This window comes from Taudactylus pleione, unplaced genomic scaffold (genome assembly GCF_031769625.1).
Source record: "Taudactylus pleione unplaced genomic scaffold, aTauple2 ptg000314l, whole genome shotgun sequence".
Taxonomy (NCBI): Eukaryota; Metazoa; Chordata; class Amphibia; order Anura; family Myobatrachidae; genus Taudactylus; species Taudactylus pleione.
In genome coordinates this window covers 13,220,166-13,228,470 of record NW_028284715.1, presented here as the reverse complement: position 1 = coordinate 13,228,470, position 8,305 = coordinate 13,220,166, and the positions used below count along the sequence as shown (strand labels likewise).

Here is an 8,305-nt window from a genome sequence, read left to right as displayed (position 1 = left end):
CATGGCTGTCCGCTCGCGGCGCCCGGCATCACTACGATCGGGATGCTGGGCACCGGTCTCCCGGCGTCGGGGAAATACCGGGCGTCTACATCTAGACGCCCGGTATTTCACCCTTGCCAGGATATGACAGTCGGGAAGCCGGCTGCCGGTATTTAGGCAGTCGGCTTCCCGATTGCATACCCTCTACACAAGACTATAGTCACGTTTTTTACATAGTTTGGAATACTGGATCTTCCAACAGCTTTCGGGTGAGATGTGGATCCTTGATCACTTCCACCAATAAGACTGCGGTGTGGATGCTGATTTATAGTTTATTTTAATTATATATTTACTGATGCTGATACTTTGTCTTTCTCCATTCAGGGGCATGGCTGTGCAGATCAGGGGCAGCACATGGGTACAGCCAATTTTGCCCCAATCTTTTGGTCTGAAGAATGTTGCAATCTAGGGTTGGTGCTTGAGATGTTTGCTCATATTTATCTTTTATTATTGCAGTGGATCAGTAAAAGTTAGTTTTGGGCCTCATTCAGGGATGTACACAGGTGAGCAATTATTGGTGAAATGCGTATGCACCCAGCCCCCTCGGCCTCTGCACGCATACCTTCAAGGATCGCAATGTGATTGACAGTAAGTTGTTTTTTTTTGGTGGAGGAAACGGATGAGTGGCCGGCAAAATGCGGGCGGGTCGTGCCGTTTTGGGGGCAGATCTCAGCAAGTGTCCACGACCCCCTACGTACAGAAAATGGCTTCAGTGTCTCATTCCAGATGCAAATGCTGCGTGACCATAGGTTTACTCACGTGGGCGGTTATCAGAGAAACTGCGTATGCGCAGCGAATGTGTACGTGGTTGCGGTGCTGTTTTTGTGATGGCTCCCTTGGGCATCTCAGTACTGTTAGGGGAGGGTACTATTTAAAAAGCAATCGCTCCTCCGCAGCATATAAAATCAAAGCTGCGATTGCGACACTGTTCCGCTCTGGATCAGGACTTTTATTCTGACATCCAGGGCATTTTTTTAACCACCTATGTTTGTTTGATAATATACTGTATATTTTGCATATCATTTTGATTTTGACAAAACACCTGTTCATTTGTAACATTCTGATGGGATGTTCTCAAATAAAGAATAGCAATACACATGGCACTATACGAAGACATCTGTGTAATGTTATAATTTCTCCAAATTAAAAATACAGTCTTTGTTTTACAGTGGGAGCCAGATTCCAGTGCTATTTATGGTCATCCGTGGTGTGGAATTTCCTTATTACAACATTACATTATGTCAGAAGCGTTGTCATTTTAAATCAGTAATCACCTTGATTTTAGTGTGGATGTCAGTATAGTTAGTGTCTGTGTCACTGTTCGTAATTACTTCTAGTTTTTTGTGCCAACAGGTCTCACAGAATAAACTTGTTGCAAAATAATTGTGTGCACATATTTGGTCTGCACTAAATTAAACAAATAAAACAACTGTCTTTCTCTTTTTTTTTGTCCTCTGATTTGTGGAGGAAAAACGTGAATACCTCCCTGCACAGAAATGTTTCAGCTTTTCAACCTAAACTTGGAAAAGTAGAATCATAATGAAACAATCTGAGCTGTAATTACAAGCTGTGCAAAATAGGCTTTACTATTTTATATTCTACACCAAGAAAGATTAATGATTGCAATTACGTACGCAGGTCAATCGATTGTTATCCACTGCGTATGCACCGCACTGCGATTACGGAAGCACTGAGGAATCCATCGCAGAGTGAGTGACAGGCTGTGAGCGTTTAGGGGTGGTGTCGGGGGGAGTGGTTGGAAAAAAACGCAGATGTGTCTGTCCGTTTGAACGGTGTTTCATGGGCGTGCATAAATTAGCCACTGCAATTGCATATGCAGCTTTAGTACTCACTGCGTGCGATGAGGCTTGCATGTTCTGCGGATGGTCAGACTGGTGTACTGTAAATGTTGCGTGATGGGCCTATGTGCATCGATGGTGGAGACCAGGAGAGAGCAGTGATGTCCGCATACAGAGGCCAAATCAGCAAAAGCAAAGACCCTTTAGGCTTACTGATCTGTCATAAGGTATAGTAGGTGGTGTGGCAGGGTACTCCAACTGCCCATTAGGGGTGCCAGAATGATATTATATCTTGCCCCCCAACCTAAAATTTTTGTGGTGCCCCTGCCTACAATGCAGGTGGGTGTTGGCTTTCAACTTTTCCAGTTAGGTTGAATTATCTTAGTCTCTTGTCAACCTAAAAACAGATTATGAAGGGTGCTTCTTGAAACTGTATCTTGAATCTACATTGAAATATAAAGGTAATAGCTAAATATTGCAATTAAAGTTTAGAAAACAGGCACCAAGAGAGACCCTCAGATGAAACCATTGTGCGATAGAGTGGAGAAACGCGTCAGTGACTCTTGGAATGCAGGTGGAGCACAACTAGAACCCTGGAGTTCACTAAATTGGAAGCAGTGTCTTTGACAGTGCATACTGGCTGGTTGTGGCAACGTGGTCCACTGGGAAGAAAAATTGTTTACATAAGTGCTAGGCATATGACAGTGGTTACTGCAAACACTGTTCCTGTGAGTTTCTGGTAGTACATATGTGGCAGATATGTTGGAATAATCTTCAAATTTACAAAGAAAGATAGAACATTCTTAATTGTGGAAGGTCCACGATTAATACCAGAATTATTTATTAAAAAATTATCTTTAAGCTGTGGTGGCCCATTTATCAATGAATATTTGCAGTAAAATCATCGAAAACAGATGTTTAGGGGGCTTTAACTGAAATAGTATCCACAGGATGTATCAAGGAGGGACCGATACATGCTGCGATCCCTCCAAGTCCCGCTGGCATCCGCATCTCCCATAAGTTTCTATGGGGGATGAGATGATGGCAAATGTACCAATATCCGGATTGAAAAGCATAATAATATTGCCCACGCAGCTAACACCATCGGAAGATAGCGTTAGCCGCTGTACACTTTGGACACATAACACATGATAAGCCGGCGGAGGGATCCCCTGGAACCCTCCACCTTCATTGGGCGCCGCTCATGTGCAATCCACGGGACTGCGCATGCACAGCAGCCCTGAGCGCACTACTACCACTTTGCAGGGACGGGCTCCTTTCTGAGCCCATCTCCCTGCATGTGCCAATTAATACATCCGTCCGTTATTATCGCATTTTGCAATGCAATCATGGGCGGTACTGACATTCCCTGATCGCCTTGCAAAAGCCATCATTCATAAAAGGGCCACTGTTAAAAGTGGTTAGACAAAACTGTTTAACAATTGATAGACTAGGTAAAATAAAGCATTGGATTAAAAAAAAAAATATTACAGTGTAATTTTATTTCTTTTCCATTAATTTATAGGCTTGAATTGTTCCAGTTTTCGGAAAAATGGCAAATTTTCCAAAGTTTGAAAGCTAAATACATATCAGCAAGACAAAAAAATAAAAATAAATGTTATCTTATGTTTAATTAAAAACATTTCAAGTGTAAAGCATTTGTTGTTAAAATTAAAAAAAAAAAAATGAGAAGCAAATCTAGCATAGTTTGGTATAAAAAATGTTATTGTAGTTTTTTTTAATTTTTGGGATAAAAATAAATAAATAAAAGGTTTTGAGGAGATGAACGCCCGCATGCTCAGCTGTACTAATGGCACTCCAGGAGGATGGGGCTAGTGTGCATCCTGGGGTCCCAAATGTCCCGTCCAAACACTTATTTAGAAGAAAAGAAAGGTGATTAACATGTAAGTATAACGGTGTCAGCTCTGCTCATGGGAAAAGAAAACAAGGGGAGGAGTTGGAACCACATAGGTTAACATTACACCTGCATTGAAGATAGCCTATACTTACAAGGGTTTGGGTGGATGGATGGCACATGGCCCCGCTGCTCACCTGTCCTAATGGCACTCCAGGTGGATGTGGCTAGTCTGTGTCCTGGGGTCCCAAAAGTCCCGTCCAAACGCCTATTTAGAAGAAAAGAAAGGTGATTAACTTGTAAGTGTAACGGTGTCAGCTCTGCTCCTGGGAAAAGAAAGAAGACAGATACAAGATTTAGAAAAAATATACTTACCAAATGTTTTACTTTCCTTATAAACCTTTAGTTAAGGCATTTCAATATGCAGGTGCAACAACAAATGGTTAACCTGCAAAAAAACCACTAACAAGTAATACTATAATAACCAAACAAATAACTAATTAGAAAAGTGTTATAACTTAACAAAATAACCTGTGAAACATTTAAACACTTATCTAAAACTGTAGAACAACTGTGAAATACTGTAACTGTTCCAGTAGAGAGGACCAAGCTTTAATGATTTGTGATTCAAGGTAGATGTTCTATAAAAAAAGAAATTAAAATCAATTATTATGTAAAAAAACAACTATGAAATTAAGTTTAAGATGTATTAATGAATGTCCTACAAACTTAAATTGAAAAAAAGGCAGCTATAAGATCGCGGCGAGTGCTTTGGCCAAGGCCAGCATCATCAACCACTTCTTGAGACAGGTTGGAATCGAGACTGATCAATGGATCAATCTCGGCCTCCAAACGGTTTGCAATACATTCAGTATATTGTGTAAAATTGTACAAGCGATAATAATATTGCAAACCTTTGTTGGCGAATACAGCAACACACCCCCTGACCTGTCGAGACAGTGAAAGCAGGATTTAAGAAGACCAAAGGAGCTTTCTATCACTCCCCTGGTCCTAACGTGAGCTACAGAATTGTTCAAAAGAGTATGATGTGTATGATAGCGCTTAGTATCTTTGTCATCTGAATTTCACTAGGAATAAAATGTATACAAGCTAAGCAATAAGTAATATACTTAGCTTGAAGAGAGGATTTAATTTTCTTTACTTGTAGATCAATGAGAGGATCCTCGGTGGTGATGAGGATGAAAGTAAATAAACATGTATGAGAGGGAATCCATCCGACGTAATCGATTAAATACAATTTTTTATTTTGTAAGTAAAAAATAGAGCGTACCCCCACTCACTATTCAGAGAGGGGAAAAAAACTCCTACCAGGGTTTCTTTAACAATGGCAATAATTAATGTAGAGTAATCCTCTTTTGCATGTAATCAATTTTTTTCCCAAAGCATGGGGGTGGTGGTATTGTACCTCACTTACAATAAAGCCCAGCGATGAAAAGCATGTAAAGGTATCTTTGTGTCAAAAGAATGGTCGTGCATACTGATACTCACATTAGTGATCATGTGATAACTCATGTAAAGGTTTCTTTAGGTTTTCCAAAAAGATTTTTCCAGTGATATTTAAAAATGTATTTATTTTTAACATGGGTAATTCAAACCAAACAGAAACAAATATATTCTATTTCTCACTGAAAATGGGGGTGGGGTTGGAGCTGGCATTTCACAGGAAGAAGAATGACCACAAAAAAGGAAGATGTAAAAAAAGGGGTCATACCTCAATTCCATGGATGTAAGCCCCCAAAAAAGGGGGTACCCCACCAGACAGCAACTCCTCTTGGCCAACACATTTTGAGATGAAATATCTTTTTCAAGGCATATCTAATGTGAGCATCCTGAAACCTGTGTCCTGCAAGGGTGTCAGGATTAGCCAGTGGAATTAGCAGCCAGGGAAAACTTCCATATCCTAGATCGGAATTAGTATGATTTACCACCAGACCGAAGTCCGGCGGTTCAAATCCAGATGCCGGAAGTCCAAAAGTGAAGATCCTGATGGGGTAAGTAAATTAACTAACCCTAACTCCCCCCTAACCCTCCTTTAGGAGTGCCTAACCCTAGACTCCCCCCTAGTGCCTAACCCTAACCTCCCTCCGTAAGTGCCTAAACCTAACCCCCCTCCCCGTAGCCTAAACCAAACTCTCCTGGGGGGGTGACTAGCCCTAACCTCCCTCCAGGGGTGCCTAACCCTAACCCCCCCTTCCCCTAGCCTAACCCTAACCCTCCTGGCTAGCCTACCTCAAAGACACCACAAGTGTACTAGAATGTTTACAGAAGGTCCATTGGAAGGATACCTACAAGTGGGCCACCATCGATGTAAAGGTACTCTATACATGCATCGCACATAAAAATGGTATTAACACATGCAGAGCATTTTTAGAATTGGATGGATCCATCAGCACCATACATAAGGAGTTCATATGTGATCTTATGTCTTTTATACTAAAACATAATTATTTTAAGTTTTTAGATGTCTTTTATAAACAAATATGCGGGATGGCTATGGGCACCATTTTCATGCCTAGCTTCATGAACCAGTTCATGGGACAATGGGAGCATAACCATGTGTACAAGAATAATCCATTTGATGAAAATATCATACTCTACAAACGATACATAGACGATATTGTAATCATATGGGAGGGATCGGAAGAATCTTTTAAACAGTTCTTATTACACATTAGCAATAATGACATGAACTTGAAATTCACTTCCCCTTTAAGCACCACATCAGTGGAATTTCTGGATCTTGTCCTCACTGGAAAGGAAGATAAGGTTGAGACCACAAACTACATCAAGGGCATTGATACCAACAGCTGCCTACATTACAAGAGTGGACACCTAAAAAAATAGAAGGACAACATCCCCAGCTTCCAATTTCACAGGATTAAGAGGAATTGCACTATGGCATTAACATGCAAGGAACAAATGCAGCTATACAAGATAAGGTTTGTATAAAAATAATATGCCGAAGAACTTCTACTAAAAGCTATCAATAAAACAAGTACCCTAGAGAGGAAGAACTTGTTTTATCCTAAAACTCAAAAGTGCAGAAAAAAAGATATGGTACCATTTACCACCACATATAATGGAAACGAAAGGACAATAAGAATGTCTCTTCAGAAACATTGGAATATCCTTATCATGGATCCTGTACTCAAAGACATACTACCTTCTGCACCTAATATCCTTTTCAGAAAGGCAAGGCATTTGAAGGACTTCCTGGCTCTTAGCATGCTAAAAAGCATCATTCCCAAACAACAACAACATCCTACCAAAATGCCTGGGTAGTTACAAATGTGGACGATGCAATGTTTGCAAATACATAAACCCAGAGAGGAAGATATTCAAAAACTTTAACGATTCTAAAGAATTCCGGATAAAACAATACATGAACTGCAATTCCACATCTACGATCTATTAGAATGCACATGCAACCTCAACTATGTAGGGAAGACAAAAAGACCAGTAAAACTTAGGATACAAGAACACATATTAGAAACAAGGTTGAAGGCCATGCAGTCTCAAAACACTTCAGTATGAAACACAACTCCAATCTGAAGAGCTCACCTATAAGGCTATAGAACATGTGGCCTTAGGTGAAAGAGGTGGAGATTTAGGAAACAAACTGTCAAGAAGAGAGAGATGTACTGGATCTTCAAGTTGAACACCCTTGCCCCATATGGATTCAACGAACGCTATGAGATAGCTCCATTTCTCTAAGGACCCAGGGTCTAGGCATGTACAAGTTATATACAGTCAAACCAACATGGTAATGCCCAATCTCGTCTGATCTTGGAAGCTAAGCATGATTGGGCCTGGTCAGTACTTGGATGGGAGACCTCCTGGGAATACCAGGTACTGTAAATATGGCTATATGCATACCAAAGGATAAATGGAGGAGCGAGAAAATATGAAAATATGAAGTAACTCTATCTTATCGCTGACCAGCTTTTGGCAAAAAGACCTTATTCCCACAAAGAAGATGGTGACTAAGCTCTCCATCAGCGATAAGCCCAGAAAATTAACAGCTGCGATCATGTGACCATGCTACACGTGACCGACAAGCAGCAAGAGGCCCAGCCGGGCGGAAGTTATACGTGACACAGAAGATACTAAAGAATCGTGGATAACTGGATGCTGAATAGCCGGGCGGAAGTGACGAGACGCCAGCAATTATTTGGAACCACTGAACTACTCCAATAACCCACTATTATAAGGGACCATTTGGACATCACTTACAACAGCATGTCCAGCAACTTTGGAGACACTCTAGAGAAAGTTCTCCGTATTGATTGCACTATGCCATGTCCCGTGAACCAGAAGTGATGTCATCACCTGGCCAAAATGTTCTTACAGCCAGTGGGTATAAATACAGGGCTACCCCACAACACCAGCACCCCTTGAAGAAGTCTCACAGACGAAACACGTTGGGAAGTGATACCTCTTGCCTTATGAACTTTATGCTGATACAGATAAGAACAGTCTCTTTCATTGCCTATTGATATATTACTCCTATCTATTCATATTTATTTATTTATTTATTCCAGCTCTAAATCATTTTATACTGAGTATTTCTTTTACCTTCCATGTAATTGTT

At 40.7% G+C, this 8,305-nt stretch overlaps 1 pseudogene; it reads left to right on the top strand.

The window, feature by feature from the left end:
* Positions 1 to 7,456: 7,456 nt before the first annotated feature.
* On the top strand, positions 7,457 to 7,575 carry LOC148510655 (5S ribosomal RNA; annotated as a pseudogene).
* The last annotated feature ends 730 nt before the right edge of the window (positions 7,576 to 8,305 follow it).